General features: G+C 37.8%; 2 protein-coding genes across 5 annotated transcripts in view; one reads left to right on the top strand and one right to left on the bottom strand.

Moving 5' to 3' along the window:
* Positions 1-18,550, bottom strand: part of RFX7 (regulatory factor X7) — a 160,300-nt gene that overhangs the window by 16,094 nt on the left and 125,656 nt on the right. The gene's annotated exons all lie outside the window — the stretch shown is intronic.
* LOC101029170 (polyglutamine-binding protein 1-like) overlaps positions 1-18,550 on the top strand; it is a 143,295-nt gene that overhangs the window by 108,051 nt on the left and 16,694 nt on the right. The window lies entirely within an intron of this gene.

Below are 18,550 nucleotides of genomic sequence, written 5' to 3'. Positions count from 1 at the left end.
CTACTTGGTATAAAGTCCATACAGCAGGCAGATTACTTAGCTCAAGAAAGGGAGTGAGACATGACTACTTTCACATTTTAATGCGCCACTGGGCCGGACAATTTAAAAGAGCTCACGTTCCTCAGATAAAAAGCTTCTTGTCTTTGTCAGTATCAAGATGACCAATGCCAAATTTGTTTTTCAAATACAATTTATATTGTGTGGTTATTTCACAAAATCATACAATTCCATCTGGTTTTTGATACTTATTCTACTTTTTGGAAGGATAAATTACAACAACCTCATTGTCAAATACTCTGGTGGATAAATAGTAAAAGTACTTTATAGACATACAGATAGCTGAAATTATTCCTCTTGAATCATGTCAGAAAACTGCCTATGATTCAAAACTTTATGGTTTAGTAACTCATGTCAAAGAGAAAGTGTGAGTGTAAAAACAAAAACAATACCTAGAATAGGTTCTCAATTTCTTTCATTTTGTGAAATGTTAGAATTGAAAAAAAAAAAAAATCAAGCAGCTGTATTGTTAACTTCCTGCCAGATGTAGAAATGGTCATACTCCTAAAGGATGGGTTACTTCAACACCAACGCTTCTCTGATAGGGAGGACTCTTTATTGTGAGGTGGTCTATCCAATTTTCAGTGGCTATAATTTTTAAAGAAAAAGAATTCCAGTAGGGTCCCTTTCCCCATTAAGAAGATTCTAGATATTCAATGATTCTTGAAAAGTCGAATTTAGTTAAGTATTTACATATTTATTCATAATTTTGTGCTATATAATAAACCATAGGTAATTCCAGGCCATGTGGAAATCTGGGTTAGGTTTACATCTTATTTTCCTGCTTTATAACTTTAACTACAGATTGACCAAGCAAAATATGGTGTCAGTTAACTCTTAACTCAGCAGCATATGATACTTATGCGAGACTCCAAAAAGGGTGAGGAACAGAGAATGCTCTGTTCACACACTCACTAACACACTGATGTCATTTTAAAAATGAGATCATTGCTTTTTCTTGCTCCTATTTAAAAGTATGTTTTCAAGCCTGAAACCAAAAATTAAACCGAATATTCAATATGAATATGAACACATCACTCAAAATCCATGGAAACAATTCAATCTTTAATATTCTTTCATGCCATTTACAAATTTAATTGTACAAGTTAAAGGTAAACACTGTTTAATGGTACAAAAATATAAACAATGAATCACAACAGACTTATGGCAAAATATACTCATGGCAAAATACTTATAGCAAAATATACTCGTGCAACAGCACATCAAAAAGCTTATCCACCATGATCAAGTAGGCTTCATCCCGGAGATGCAAGGCTGGTTCAACATACGCAAGTCTATAAACATAATTCACCACATAAACAGAACCAAAGACAAAAACCACATGATTATCTCAATAGATGCAGAGAAGGCCTTCGACAAAATTCAACAGCATTTTATGCTAAAAACTCTAAATAATCTAGGTATTGATGGAACGTATCTCAAAATAATAAAAGCTATTTATGACAAACCCACAGCCAGTATCATACTGAATGGGCAAAAACTGGAAGCATTCCCTTTGAAAACTGGCACAAGACAAGGATGCCCTCTCTCACCATTCCTATTCAATACACTATTGGAAGTTCTAGCCAGAGCAATCAGGCAAGAAAAAGAAGGAAAGTTATTCAATTAGGAAAAGAGGACATCAAATCGTCTGTATTTGCAGATGACATGATTGTATATTTAGAAGACCCCATCATCTCAGCCCAAAATCTCCTGAAACTGATAAGCAACTTCAGCAAAGTCTCAGGATACAAAATCAATGTGCAAAAATCTCAAGCATTCCTATACACCAGTATCAGACTTAAAGAGAGCCAAATCGAGAACAAACTGCCATTCACAATTGCTACAAAGAGAATAAAACACCTAGGAATACAACTAACAAAGGATGTAAAGGACCTCTTCAAGGAGAACTACAAACCACTGCTCAATGAAATAAGAGAGGACACAAACAGATGGAGAAACATTCCATCAATATCGTGAAAATGGCCATACTGCCCAAAGTAATTTAGAGATTCAACGCTATGCTCATCAAGCTACCAATGACCTTCTTCAGAGAGCTGGAAAAAACCACCTTAAACTTCATATGGAACCAAAGGAGAGCCCACATAGCCAAGTCAATTCTAAGCAAAAAGAACAAAGCTGGGGGCATCACACTACCTGACTTCAAACTATACCACAAGGCTACCGTAAACAAAGCATGGTACCGGTACCAAAATAGAGATATAGACCAATGGAACAGAACGGAGGCCTCGGAGGCAATGCCACACATCTACAACTATCTGATCTTTGACAAACCTGACAAATACAAGCAATGGGGAAAGGATTCCCTCTTTAATAAATGGTGTTGGGAAAACTGGCCAGCCATGTACAGAAAGCAGAAACTGGACCCCTTCTTGACACCTTACATTAAATTAACTCCAGGTGGATTAAAGACATAACACCATAAAAACCCTATAAGAAAACCTATGCAAAACCCCTCAGGACATAGGCATAGGCAAGGACTTAATGACTAAGACACCAAAAGCATTGGCAACAAAAGCCAAAATAGACAAATGTGACCTAATTAAACTCAGAGCTTCTGCACAGCAAAAGAAACAATCATTAGAGTGAATCAGCAACCAAGGGAATAGGAAATTTTTTTTGCAATCTAGCCATCTGACAAAGGGCTAATAGCCAGAATCTACAAAGAACTAAAACAGATTTACAAGAAAAAAACAAGCCCATTCAAAAGTGGGCGGAGGATATGAACATTTTACAAAAGAAGACATATATGAGGCCAACAAACACGAAAAAATGCTCATCATCACTGGTCATTAGAGAAATGCAAATCAAAACTACATTGAGTTATCATCTCACGCCAGTTAGAGTGGCGATCATTAAAAAATCTGGAGACAACAGATGCTGGAGAGGATGTGGAGAAATAGGAACACTTTTACACTGTTGGTGGGAGTGTAAATTAGTTCAACCATTGTGGAAGACAGTGTGTTGATTCTTCCAGGACCTAGAAATAGAAATTCCATTTGACCCAGCAATCCCATAACTGGGTATATATCCAAAGAATTATAAATCGTTCTAAGGACACACACACATGAATGTTCACTGCAGCACTGTTTACAATAACAAAGACTTGGAACCAACCCAAATGACCATTGATGATAGTCCAGACAGGGAAAATGTGGCACATACACATCATGGAATACTATGCAGCCATCAAAAACGATGAGTTCATGTCCTTTGTAGGAACATGGATGAACCTGGAAACCATCATTCTCAGCAAACTGACACAAGAACAGAAAATCAAACACTTTATGTTCTCACTCATCGGTGGGTGTTGAACAAGGAGAGCACGTGGACATAGGGAGGAGAGCATCACACACTGAGGTCTTGGGGGTCGTGGAAACTGGGGAGGGACACCAGGGGCTGGGGAGTTCGGGAGGGATAACATAGGGAGAAACGCAGCAAACCACACTGCCACGTATGTACCTATGCAACAATCCTGCATGTTATTCACATGTACCCCAAAACTTAAAGTGCAATAAAATATATATTTTTTAAAAAATGGGATATCTCCACTGACCCCACAGAAATACAACTACTATCAGAGAATACTATAAATACCTCTATGCAAATAAACTAGAAGATCTAGAAGAAATAGATAAATTCCTGGACACATACACCCTCCCAAGACGAAACCAGGAAGAAGTTGAATCTTTGAATAGACCAATAACAGGTTCTGAAATTGAGGCAATGATAAATAACCTACCAAACGAAATAAGCCCAGGACCAGATGGATTTACAGCCAAATTATACCAGGGCAGCTGGTACCATTCCTTCTGAAACTATTCCAAATAAGTGAAAAGGAAGGACTCCTCCCTAACTCATTTTATGAAGCCAGCATCATCCTGAGACCAAAAACTGGCAGAGACATAACAAAGAAACTTCAGACCAACATCACTGATTAACATCAATGCCAAAATCTTCAATAAAATACTTGCAAACTGAATCCAGCAGCACATCAAAAATCTTATCTGCCACGATCGAGTCAGCTTCATCCCTGGGAAGCAAGGCTGGTTCAACATACACAAATCAATAAACGTAATTCTTCACAAAAACAGAACCAATGAATAAAAACACATGAGTATCTCAATAGATGCAGAAAAGGCTTTCGATAAAATTCAACATCCCTTTAGGTTAGAAACTCTCAATAAACTAGGTATTAAGGAATGTATCTTAATAATAAGAGCTATTTATGACAAACAGCCAATGTCATCCTGAATGGAAAACATTCCCTTTGAAAACCGGTACAAGACAAGGATTGTCCTCTCTCACCACTCCAATTCAAATAGTACTGGCAGTTCTGGCCTGGGCAATCAGGCGAGAGAAAGAAATAAAGGATATTTAATTAGGAATAGAGAAAGTCTAATTGTTTGCAGATGACATGATCCTATATTTAGAAAACCCCATCATCTCAGCCCAAAAACTCTTTTTTTTTTTTTTGAGATGGAGTTTCGCTCTTGTTACCCAGGCTGGAGTGCAATGGCGCAATCTTGGCTCACCGCAACCTCCGCCTCCTGGGTTCAGGCAATTCTCCCGCCTCAGCCTCCTGAGTAGCTGGGATTACAGGCATGTGCCACCATGCCCAGCTAATGTTTTGTATTTTTAGTAGAGACGGGGTTTCACCATGTTGACCAGGATGGTCTCGATCTCCTGACCTCGTGATCCACCCGCCTCGGCCTCCCAAAGTGCTGGGATTACAGGCTTGAGCCACCGCGCCCGGCAGCCCAAAAACTCTTTAAGCTGATAAGCAACTTCAGCAAAGTCTCAGGATACAAAATCAATGTGTAAAAATCACAAGCATTCCTATGCACCAACAACAGACAGGCAGACAGCCAAATCATGAATGAACTCCCATTTACGATTACTATACAGAATAAAATACTTAGGAATGCAGCTAACAAGGAAAGTGAAGGACGTCTTCAAAAACTACAGACTACTGCTCAAGGAAAAACAGAGGATACAGACAAATGGAAAGACATTCCATCCTCATGGATAGGAAGAACCAATATCATGAAAATGGCCATACTGCCTAAAATAATTTACAGATTCACTGCTATTCCCATCAAACTACCACTGACTTTCTTCACAGAATTAGAAAAAACTACTTTATATTTCATATGAAACCAAAAAAGACCCCACATAGCCAAGATAATCCTAAGCAAAAAGAACAAAGCTGGAGGCATCAGTCTATCTGACTTCAAATTGTGCTACAAGGCTACGGTAACTAAAACAGCATGGTACTGGCAGCAAAACAGACAGACCAATGGAACAGAATAGTGACTTCAGAAATAAGACTATACATCTGCAACCATCTGATCTTTGACAAACCTTACAAAAACAAGCAATGGGTAAAGAGTTCCCAATTTAAGAAATGGTGCTAGGAAAACTGGCTAGCCATATGCAGAAAACTGAAACTGGACCCCTTCCTTACACTTTATACACAAATTAACTTGAGCTGGATTAAATACTTCAATTTAAAACACAAAACCATAAAATCCTAGAGGAAAATCTAGGGAGTACCATTTAGGACATAGGCATGGGCACAGATTTTATAAAGAAATCACCACAAGCAATTCGAAAAAAGCTAAAATTGACAAATGGGATCTAATTAAACCAGAAAGCTTCGAAAAAAAGCTAAAATTGACAAATGGGATCTAATTAAACTAAAAAGCTTCTGCACAGTAAAAGAAACTATCATCAGAGTGAACAGACAACCTACAGACTGGGAGAAAATGTTTGCAATCTACCTATTGGACAAAGGTCTAAATTCAGAATTTACATGGAACTTAAAATTTTAAGATAAAAACAACCCCATCAAAAAGTGGGCAAAGGACATGAACAGCCACTTCTCAAAAGAAAACATTTATGCAACCAATAAACATAAGAAGAAAACTCAACATCACCGTTCATTAGAGAAATGGACATCAAAAATGCAAACCACAATGAGATACCATCTCATGCCAATCAGAATGGCAATTATTAAAAAGTTAGGAAACAAAAGATGTTGGCGAGGATGTGGAGAAAGAGGAACACTTTTACACGGGAATGTAAATTAGTTCAACCATTGTGGAAGACAGTGTGGAGCTTCTTTAAGGATTTAGAACCAGAAATATCTTTTGACCTAGAAATTCCATTACTGGGTATATACCCAAAGGAATAGAAATCATTCTATTATAAAGATACATGTTTACTGCAGCACTATTCACGATAGCAAAGACATGGAACCAACCCAAATGCCCATCAATGATAGACTGAGCAAAGAAAATACGGTACATATACACCATGGAATGCTACACAGCCATTAAAAGGAATGAGATAATGTCCTTTGCAGGGGACATGGATGATGCTGGAAGCCATCATCCTCAGCAAACTAATGCAGGATCAGAAAATCAAACACTGCATGTTCTCATAAGTGGAAGCTCAACAACATGAACGCACAGACACGGGGAGGGAAATAACACACACCATGACCTGTTGGGGAGCAGCAAAGGGAGGGAAAAGCATCAGGACAAATAGCTAACACATGCAGGGCTTAATACCTAGGTGACGGGTTGATGGGTGCAGCAAACATGGCACATGTTTACCTATGTAACAAACCTGCACTTTCTGCACAGGTATCCTGGAACTTAAAGTAAAATAAAATAGCATACTTAATGCTTATATTATAATCAAAATTACATCAGTAAAATTTTTTCTAATATTTATAAAAATAATTTATTAAGAATGATCAATTTTCTATTAAAAGGCCTCTTAAGACTTACCTAGACCCATAATGTTATTTTAGTGAGTCTTAGTATTCATGTATTATAAATGACAATAAAGGATATGGGAATTTTGGGAGGTCCCAAAGACACGGTAGAGTTACACTGCCTTAAAAGTATTAATCAAACCAAACATTTGGTAGATAATCTGAAAGACAAATGAGGTAAAAGTAATATGGTCAAATATCTTATTAGCCTGAGCCTTACAAAGCAGAAAAATTGTTGAAATTCTCTTTTACTTTTAAGGAGTAATGAGATCTTAATACTCTGGAGAGAAAACTCTTTTAAAGTGGCTGACCCTAACCATAAAGAAATTTGTCTTTTTCAGTTGGGTGTGGTGGCTCATGCCTGTAATCCTAGCACTTTGAGAGGCCAAGGTGGGTGACTGCCTGAGCTCAGGAGTTCAGGACCAGCCTGGGCAATGTAGTGAAACTCCATCTGTACTAAAAATACAAAAAAATATTAGCTGGACATGGCGGCGGGCACCAGTAGTCTCAATTACTTGGGAGGCTAAGGCAGGAGAATTGCTTGAACCCAAGAGGTGGAGGTTGCAGTGATCTGAGATCACGCCACTGCATTCCAGCCTGGGCAACAGAGTAAGACTCTGTCTCAAAAAAAGAAAAAAAAAAAGAGAGAGAGAGAAAGAAATTTGTCTTTTTCATAGTGTTCTGTTTTGGGCAGAACAATAATATAATATGCATTAATAATTTTGATAGTACTAGTAATAGTAAGCTCGTCTTAGACTAGGATCATACTAATATGCTGATTATATTGAAACTCACCGATAATACTTTTTTGGTAATAATTACAGAATGAGCAATATATCTGAAAGATTACTCTGGCTGAATTCAAAATTAAAGAAGAGTTAAATTATCATGTATATATAAAAAACTATCATGTATGACCACCTTAACCAGAACTTGCCTTTATTTTCCATCATTTTGGTTAATAATTCTATAAAAAAGATTCAGTCATGGTGAATCATGATTGACAGGTTGAGAATCTCAACCTGAAGTTTATAAATTATTAATTAAAAACCCATAGTTTATAAAGTCATCTAATAACTCCTCAAGATTTTAAAAAGAAATTTGCGTCTTTAATCTCAGTAAAAAGTAAATCTTAAAGGAAGGCTTCTTATTATGGGTCATTTTAAATGGTTCCTCATTTTAACACAAGCCATTTAAAATGACTACTCTATTTTTATTTTTACTTTATTTTTCAGACAGAGTTTCACTTTGTCGTCGCCCAGCCTGGAGTGCAATGGTGTGATCTCAGCTCACTGCAGTCTCTACCTCTGGGTTCAGGCAATTCTCCTGCCTCAGCCTCTGGAATAGCTGGAATTACAGGTGCCTGCCACCATGCCTGGCAAATTTGTTTTTAGTATTTTAGTATTTTTTTTAGTATTTTTACTAGAGACAGGGTTTCACCACGTTGGTTAGGTTGGTCTCAAACTCCTGACCTCAGGTGATCCGCCCACCTTGGCTTCCCAAAGTGCTGCGATTACAGGAGTGAGCCACCTCGCCCAGCTAAAAGGACTATTCTTTTTTTATTGTATGATTCCATTTATATGAAATATTCACAGTACGGAAATCCATACAGACAGAAATATTTGTAGTTGACAGGTGTGTGGTGGAGGGGGAAATTGGGACTGTCTGCTTATTGTATTCAGGTTTTTAAAAAATGACTATTCTTTTGGTGAATTTGGATTGTTATTTTTAAAGCAGAGACACACACATATATGTGATAAATATATTGATAATACTCTGCATATGAGCTCTATTTGTATATATACTTTCATTTTTGGATTACCTAAGTTCTCCTTTGTTTTCAATTAACTGCATATAAAATGTTCAGAGTTATGATTATCAACAGTAACTACCTATAGATTAAGAATTAACAAACATTGAAAAAGGGGCCTTGCCCCAGAAAATTCCTGAGTAACCATCTCTCTTCTCTGATTTCCATCCAGATCGATTTTACTACACTTAGTTCTGCAATAGTTGGGAACGTTTCTGAAATCACATTAGTAAAAGGATAAATTCAAATTTTAACAAGGTTGTATACCTGAAAAAAAAAAAAAAGCCAAGAGACTCTAGTGTCATCTGATATAATCATACCATTTTGTAGATGAGAAAACTAAGGAAGAGAGGTAAAGACAGTTTGCAAGGTAGTTAAGTAAGTGGTTCTTTACTGATGACTCAAGTTAAATTTCACACAGCGAGTACTCAATACGTCCTCCTATCTAGCAAACAGTATTGACTGGTTGCACTGTAACATTTTCAAAAGGTTCCTTCTGAAGAACACTGATCAGCCCTCAATTTTAATTTTCTGCACAAAATCCTACTAAATACATGCAGCTGTAATATACACAGTATGACATTCTTATAGAATCTTTGTCAGTAGAAAATGAGTGAGATGCAGTTACCTACCATTAATGAATGTATAGAAGAGGTAAGAAAAATGGACAGAGACTTAAATAGGTTCTCCACAGAAGACAATACACAATTGGCCCAAGAACATATGAAAAGGGCACTCAACTTTATTAGTCATCAGGGAAACGCAAGTTAAAACTACAAGGGAAAAAAAGGATAATGCCTGCACACAGTAGAATGAACTAAGAAATTAATGTATGTATTCAGAAATGGGATGCTAAATAGTGTGAATGAATAAACCAAAATGCATAAATTGTACAAATGTAATATTGAATAAAAAAGCCAGATACAAAATACAGCATATTGTATAATTTCATGTAATGCTCAAAAACAAAGCTAGCCTCTGACGTTAAAAGCAGGACAGAAGTTAGGTGCTGGTAAAGAGAGTAAGTGTAAGAGGATATAGGGCAGGATTATGGCAATGTGTGATTTCTGAATCTGGATGATGGTAATATGAGGGTATTCATTTTGTAAAGATTTGTGAAGCTGTAAACTTATAATCTAAATATTTTTATGTGTGTACATTATATTCCAATAAAAGTTACATAGAGTACTGTGAATAAAATGCCATGCCTGAGCTAGAACTAAGGGTCTAATATTATATGGAGAAAGTAGATTTAAACTGGGACTTAGAGATCAAGTAGATTTAATCAGATGGGTGTCAGAATGGGTGGAAGGTGAGGCAGGGTTATTTCACGTAGAGGAAAGAATATGAACAAAACCTGAGAAGAGCAGCATGTGGTTTTGAAACCAAGAATTTCAAAAAAGCTAAGGTGTATACTTATGTATAGTGAAAAGATCAGGGTAATTAGCACATCCTTAATCTCAAACATGTATCATTTCTTTGTACTGAGAACATTCAATATCCTCCAAACTACTTGAAAGTATATACTACTGTTAAGCATAGTTATCTTTCAGTGCTATACAACTTATTCCTCCTATCTAGCTCTAATTTGGTATCTTTTAACCCCTCTCTTCGTATCCCCATCCCCTTTCCCAGCACCTAGTATCTTCTGTTCTACCTTTTACTTCTATGAAATGAACTTTTATGAACTTCCACATGAGTCAGAGCATGTAGTGTTTAACTTTCTGTTACCAGTTTATTTCATTTAACATAATGACCTCCAGATCCATTCATGTTGCTGCAAGTGACAGGATCTCATTTTTAATGGCTGAACCGTATTCCATTGTGTATATATACCTTTCTTTATTCATTTATATGTTGGACACCTAGGTTGATTATTTATCTTGGGTATAACGAGTAGTGTCATAGTAAACCACGTGGGTGTTACATGTCTCTTTGATATACAGATTTCTTTCCCTGGATCATATGGTAGTCCTATTAGTCTATAAATAAATATTGTAAATTTTCTTGTGAGTATATATTAGGCATATTTATTTATGGGGTATATGGGATACTCTGATACAGGCATATAATGTGTAATAATCACATTAGGGTAAATGGGATATCCATCACCTCAAGTATTTGTTGTGTTACAAACCATCCAATTATACTCTTGGTTCTTTTAAAATGTACAATTATTCTTGACTATAGTCACCCTGTTGTGCTATCAAACACTAGATCTTATTCATTCCTTCTAACTATGTTTTTGTATCCATCAACCAATCCCACTTCACTACCACCCTCCCATTACCCTTCCAAGCCTCTGGTAACCATCATTCTACTCTCAATCTCTATGAGTTCAATTATTTTAATTTTTAGCTCCCACAAATAAGTGAGAACATATGTTTGTCTTCCTGTAAATGGTTTATTTCACTTAACATAGTGACCTCAAGTTCCATCTATGTTAGTGCAAATGATAGGATCTCATTCTATTTTTATGGCTAAATAGTACTCCATCTTGTGTATGTGCTACATTCTCTATCCATTCATCTTTTGATGGATACTTAAGTTGCTTCCAAATCTTGGTTATTGGGAATGGTGCTGCAGTAAACATGGGAGTGCAGATATCTCTTTGATATCTAGATTTCCTTTCTTTTGGATATATACCTAGCAGTGGGATTGCTAGATCAGATGGTAGCTCTATTTTTAGTTTATTGAAAAACCTCCAAATGATTCTCTACAGTAGCTTTACTAATTTATATTTCCACCAACAGTGTGTGAAAGTTTCCTTTCCTCCACATCCTTGCCATCATTTGTTATTGTCTGTCTTTTGGATAAAAGTCATTTGAACTGGGGTGAGAGTATACATGGTAATTTTGATTTGTATTTCTCTAATGAACAGTGATGTTGAGTACCTTTTCACATGCCTTTTTTGCCATCTGTATTTGTCTATATAGGTCTTTTGCCCATTTTTAATCAAATTATTAGATTTTTTTTCCTATAGAGTTGTTTGAGCTCCTTCTATGTTCTGGTTTTTAATCCCTTGTCAGATGGAGAGTTTACAAATATTTTCTCCCATTCTGTGAGTTTTCTCTTAAGTTTGTTAACTGCTTTCTTTGCTGTGCCACTTTTTAACTGCACGTGATTCCATTTGCCCACTTTCATTTTGGTTGTCCGTGCTTGTAGGGTATTGATCAAGAAATTTTTGCACAGTGCAATGTCCTGGAGAGTTTCCCTAGTGTTTTCTTATAGTAGTTTCATAGTTTGAGGTCTTAGATTTAAGTCTAATCCATTTTGATTTGATTTTTATTCATAGCAAAAGACAGGGGTCTAGTTTCATTCTTCTATATAAGGATATCCAGTTTTCCTAGAATCATTTATTGAAGAGACCATTCAACTTCCCCAATGTATACTTGTGGCATCTTTGTTAAAAATGAGTTCACTGTCTGGGTGCGGTGGCTCATGCCTGTAATTCCAGCATTTTGGGAGGCTGAGGTGGTTGGATTGCCTGAGGTCAGGAGTTACAAGACCAGCCTGGCCAACATGGTGAAACCTCATCTCAACTAAAAGTACAAAAAAAATTACGCGTGGTGGTGCATGCCTGAATTTTGAGCTACTTGGGGGACTGAGGCAGGAGAATCACCTGAACCTAGGAGGTGGAGGCTGCAGTGAGCTGAGACTGCATCATTGCACTCCAGCCTGGGTGATAGAGTGAGACTGTGTCTCAAAAACAAAACAAAACAGAAAAAGAAAATGAGCTCACTGTAGATGTATGAATTGGTTCTCTATTCTGTTCTACCCGTCTAACTGTCTGCTTTTATGCCAGTACCATGCTGTTTTGGTTACTATAGCTCTGTAATAGAATTTGAAGTCAGGTAATGTGATTACTCCAGTTTTGTTCTTTTTGCTTAGAATACCTCAGGCTATTCTGGGTCTTTTAATATAAATTTGGGATCGTTCTTTTCTATAATATTTCTGTGAAGAATGTCATTGGTATTTTGATGGGATTGCATTCAATCTGTAGATTGCTTTGGGTAATATAACTGTTTTAATAATGATTCTTTCAATTTATGAACATGGAATACCTTTTATTCTGTGTTTCCTTCAATTTCTTTCATCAATGTTTTATAGTTTTCACTGCAGACATCTTTCACTTCTTTGGTTAAGTCAGTTCTCAGGTATTTAATTTTATTTCTAGCTATTATAAATGGGATTACTTTCTTGATTTCTTTTTCAGATTCTTCATGGTTGGTGTATAGGAATGCTACTGATTTTTGTATGCTGATATGATATTCTGTAACTTTACTGAATTTATCAATTTTAAATAGTTTTTCGGTGGAGCCTTTAGATTTTTTTCAAATATAAAGCCCTATCATCTATAAATAGGGATAATTTGACCCTTCCTTTCCAACCTGGATGCCCTGTTTCTTTTTCTCATCTGACTGCTCTAGTTAGGACTTTTAGTACTATTTGAATAACAGTGGTGAAAGTGGGCATCCAAGTCATATTCCAGATCTTACAGGAAAAGCTTTCAATGTTTCCTTTTTCACTATGATACTAGCTGTGGGTCTGTCATATATATCTTTTATTATGTTAAGGTATGTCATTCTATGCCCAGTTTTTTGAGGGTTTTTTTTAAATCATGAAGAGATGTTGAATTTTATGAAATGCTTTTTCAGCATCAATTAAAATGATCAAAAAGTTTTTGTCCTTTATTATGTTGATATGATGATGTATCACATTAACATGTGGACATTGAATCATTCTTATATCCCTGGAATGAGTCTCAACTGGTTATAATGAATGATTTTTGTTTGAGACAGAATCTTGCTCTGTTGCCCAGGCTGGAGTGCAATGCTACAATCAGGGCTCACTGCAGCCTCAACCACCTGGGCTCAAATGATCCTCCAACTTCATCTTGAGCCATCAGGATACAGGCATGTGCTACCATACCCAGTTAATTTTTATATTTTTTGCAGAGACAAGGTTTCACCATGTTGCCGAGGCTGGTCTCAAACTCCTGTACTCAAGTGATCTGTCTTGGTCTCCTGAAGTGCTGGGATAACAGGCAGGAGCTACCATGCCTGGCCAAATAGTCTTTTAAATGTATTGTTGAATCCAGTTTGCTAGTGTTTTGTTGAGGTTTTTGGCATCTGTGTTCATCAGAGATGTTGGCCTGAAGTTTTTTCTTTATTTTTTTTGGTGACTCTTTGTCTGGTTTCAACATCAGGGTAATGATGGCTTTATACAATGAGTTTGGAAGTATTCCCTCCACCTCCATTTTTTGGGAATAGTTTGAGTAGAATTGACATTAATTCTTTAGATGTTTGGTAATATTCACCGGTGAAGCCATTGGGTTCTAAGCTTTTCTTTGCTGGGAGACTTTTTATTACAGCTTTGATCCAAACTATAATAATAGTTTCTTCAGGTTTTGGATTTCTTCATGGTTCAATCGTGGTAAGTTGTATGTTTTTAGGCATGTATCCATTTCTTCCAGGTTTTCCAATTTATTTGCCTTTTTGGGGCTACTTTCTAGATCTTTTGGTGTGCTTATATTTTGGTCTCCCTCTGACTGTGTATGTTCAGATAACCTGTCTTTAAGGTCACTAATTCTTTCTTCTTGATCAGTTCTGCTAGTAAGAGACTTTGATGCATTTTTCAGTATATTAACTGCATTTTTCAACTCCAGAATTTGCTTTTCAAAAATTATTTAATCTCTGTTAAATTTATCGAATAGGATTTTGAATTCCTTCTCTGTTTTCCTGAATTTCTTTGTGCTTCCTCAAAAGAGCTATTCCGAACTCTCTTTTTGAAGGGTCACATATCTGTCTCTCCAGGATTGGCCCCTGGTGCCTTATTTAGTTCATTTGGTGAGGTCATGCTTTCTGAATGGTCTTGATGCTTGTGAGTGTTCATCAGTGTCTAGACATTGAAGAGTTAGGTATTTGTTGTAGTGTTCACAGTCTGGGCTTGATTGTACCTATTCTACTGGGAAAGACCTTCTAGGTATTTGAAGGGACTTTTGTGCTATCATCTGTTTTCAGCCACTGCAGAGGTATCTGCATTTGTGGGTATTGCAGTCCAGTAAGTTGTGGTTCTTGCAGATTCACAGACTTGTTTCTACCTATCCTACTGGGAAAGACTTTCCAGATATTCGAAGGGACTTTTGTGCTATCATCTGTTTTTGGCCACTGCAGAGATATCTGCATTTGTGGGCATACCAGTCCAGTAATATGGTTCTTTTGGATTCACAGAGGCACCACCTTGATGGTCTCGGATGAGGTCTGCAAGAATTCTGTGCATTACCATGTGGAGATTCTTATTCTCTTCCCTTGCTTCCTGCCAAACAAATGGAGTCTCTCCCTCCTTCTATGCTGAAATGCCTGGAGATGGGGGAGTGGTGACACAAGCAGCCCTGTGACCATCGCTACTGGGACTGTGCTTGGTTAGACCTGCAACAAGCATAGCATTGGGTATTGCCCAAGGCTCACTGTCACCACTACATGGCTACCATTTATGTACTCAAGCCCTAGGGCTCTACAATCAGCAGTTTGTGAAGCCAGCCAGTCTTTTGTTCTTGCTTTCAGGGTTGTGAGGTGCCCCAGGCTGCAGATGGGTCCAGAAACGCTATCCAGGAGCAGGATCTGATTCCAGAAACCATAAAAATCTTCCTGGTGCTTTATCCTACTATGGTTAAGCTGGCACTCAAACCACAAGACAAAATCCTTCCTACTCTTCTTTCCCCAGGCAGAGGAGTCTCTCCCCATGTCTATTACTACATGCCCACAGGGAGTACTGCCAATGTTCACTTAAGGCCCAAGGGCTCTTCAGTCAGCTTGTGGTGAATGCTCTCCAATCTGGGACTCACCCTTCAGGTCACTGGGCTACCTTCTAGCCCAGGATAGGTCAAGAAATACCACCTAAGAGCCAAGGCCTGGAAGTGGGGACCCCAAAAGCCCTCTTGGAGGTCTTCGTGATTGTGGCCGAGCTGACACCTAAGTAGCAAAACAAAGTCCCCTTTATTTTTCCCTCTGCCTTTTCCAAGTGGAAGTCTTAGCTTGCAGCCATCACAGCTGTAAATATACTGGGTCATACTTGAAGCCAGCGTGTCTCAGAATCTCACCTAAGACCTCTGACATGTACTACCTGGTTACCACTGCTAATTATTCAGGGCCCAATGGCTCTTTAGTCAGCAAGTGATGAATCCTGACAGGACTGGGTCCTTCCTGTCAATGTAGTAGCTTTCCTTTGGGCCCAGGGTGTATCTAGGGCCTGAAATGGGGGTCTCAATGACTCTGCCCATTACCCTATACTACTGTGGCTGAACTGGTATTTAAGCTTTAAGATAAAGTCCTCTTCACTTTCCCTCTCCTCTCAAGTGGAAGGAGGGGTCTCTTTTAGACTACAAGCTGTGCTGCCTCAGGATGAGGGAGGGCTGATGCAGGCACTCCCTTGGCCACCCTCACTGGTGTCTCACTAGGTGGTATGCCCCCAAGTCCACTGGCTCCAAACCCAGCAAAGCCCTAGGAGTTGCCTATACATTGCAGTCCTTGTGGTCTAGACTGCCTTTCAAGTTTATTTAGGACTCTAGAGTACTTTAGCCTCCAGTGGCGAGGTTTGTGGGAACTCAAGCTCCAACCACTGGAATGAGAGATTTCCTCCCTGGCTAGGGCTGGTCTGAATGCTCTCTACACAGGAGCCGGCTGAGTTCTGTGTAGTGTTGGCAGCAGTGAGTTCCAATGCAAAGTTTCACAACTGCTTACTCTCCCCTCCTGCAAGTGGATTTATTCTCTGTGGCAGGTGATGGGAGATGGGGGAGAGGTGGTGTCAGCAATTCAACTCTCTTTTCTAACCTTCTTCAGTGCCTCTTTCAACTTAAAACGAGGTACTGTAATCATTCACCTAATTTCTGGTTCTTATGTGGTTTTTCTTGTAGATCACTGTGAAATTTGGTGTTCCAAGAGGGAGGATGATCAGTGGAGGCTTCTACTTGGCCATCTTGGTGCACCTCTCTGTATTTTTAAGGAACTTCCATACTGTTCTCCATGGTGGCTGTAGTAGTTTACATTTCTACCAACAGTGTATAAGTGTTCCCTTTTCTTTGCATCCTCTCCAGCATTTGTTACTGATTGATTGAGATGGAGTCTTGCTCTGTCACCAGACTGGAGTGCAATGGTGCAATCTCTGCTTACTTCAACCTCTGCCTCCTGGGTTCAAGTGATTCTCCTGCCTCAGCCTCTTGAGTAGCTGCAACTACAGGCATGCACCACCATGTCCAGTGAATTTTTGTATTTTTAGTAAAGACCAGGTTTCATCATGTTGGCCAGGATGGTCTTGCTCCCATGACCTTGTGATCCACCTGCCTCGGCCTCCCAAAGTGCTGCAATTACAGGAGTGAGCCACTTTGCTTGGCCTCTTATTTTTTTGTCTTTCTGAAAGTAGCTATTATAAATGGGTAAGATGATGCCTCATTGTGGTTTTTATCTGCATTTCTCTGATGATTAGTGATGTTGAGCATTTTTCCATTAACCTTTGGCCATTTGTATGCCTTCTTTTGAGAAATGTCTACTCGTGTCCTCTGCATATTTAAGAATCAGATTTTTCTTCACAGCTTAGACGTTTGAGTTCCTTGTATATAATGATCCAGATATTAATCCTTTGTTTAGATGAATATTTTGCAAATATTCTCTCCCATTATGTAAGTCTTCTTTTCACTCTATTGATTGTTTCCCTTTTTGTGCAGAAGCTTTTTGGTTTGATATATTCCCACTGGTTTACTTTTGCTTTTGTTGCCTGGGCTTTTGAGCTCTTATACATAAAACCTTTTCACAGGCCAATGTCCCGAAATCCCTGCTTTTTCTTCGCTAATTTTGTATTTTTGGTCTTACCTTTATATATTTGATCCATTTTGAGTTAATTTTTGTACAGGGTGAGTGATATGAGTTTAATTTTATTCTTCTACATAGGTATACCCAGTTTCCTCAGCACCATTTATTGAAGAGACTGTCCTTTACCCAATGAATGTTCTCAGTGTCTTTGTCAAAAATCAATTGGCTGTAGATATGCGTATTAACTTTTGGATTCTCTATCCTGTTCCATTTGTCTATATGTATGCTTTTATGCCAGCACCATGCTGTTTTGGTTACTACAGCTTTGCAGTATATTTTGAAGTCTGGTAATGTGAGTATTCCAGTTTTTTTCTTTTTGGTAAGCACTGTTTTGTTAATTGTGGGTCTTCTGTGCTTCCATATAAATTTTTTGGGTTTTTTTTTTTTCCTATTTCTGTGAAGAATACAATCAGTATTTTGATAGAAACTGCATTCAATATGTAGACTGCTCTGGGTAACATGGTAATTTTAATATTAGTTTTTCTGATCTATGAGCATGGGATGTCTTTCCATTTATTGATAGTCTTTAATTTCCTTAATCAGTGTTTTTTAGTTTTCCTCAGAGAGATCTTTTGCATCCTTTGTTAAGTGTATTCTGAGGGTTTCTTGTGTGTTGTGTGTGTATGTGTGTGTGTGTGTGTGTGTGTGTGTGTGTGTGACTAACATAAATGGGATTATCTTCTTGATTGCTTTTTTCAGCTAGTTCATAGTTTTTAATCTTAAAAAAAGTATGATATTTTTCTGTTTTACAAAAGGTTAGTAGGCAAACATTAAAGGTTAAGGACTTCCTCATGGATACAAATCCTAGTACATGTCTAAGTAAATTAGGACTCAAACTTATATACATATGGCTACTTTCCAAGTCCAATCTTTCTCCCCTGTATAAGTCCTCCTTCCCCTGAAAAATAAATGGTTTGGGGCTTTATTCTGTAGCAGAGGGAAATATTAAATACAATTTGGAAGGAGTCTTTTTCATAGTTTATGCCTTTCATGGACCATAAGAAAGTCTTT

The sequence above is a fragment of the Saimiri boliviensis genome, chromosome 2 (assembly GCF_048565385.1).
Source record: "Saimiri boliviensis isolate mSaiBol1 chromosome 2, mSaiBol1.pri, whole genome shotgun sequence".
In the NCBI taxonomy this organism is placed as follows: domain Eukaryota; kingdom Metazoa; phylum Chordata; class Mammalia; order Primates; family Cebidae; genus Saimiri; species Saimiri boliviensis.
Note: the sequence above shows the minus strand (reverse complement) of the source record. Positions and strands in the feature narration are given on the sequence as shown.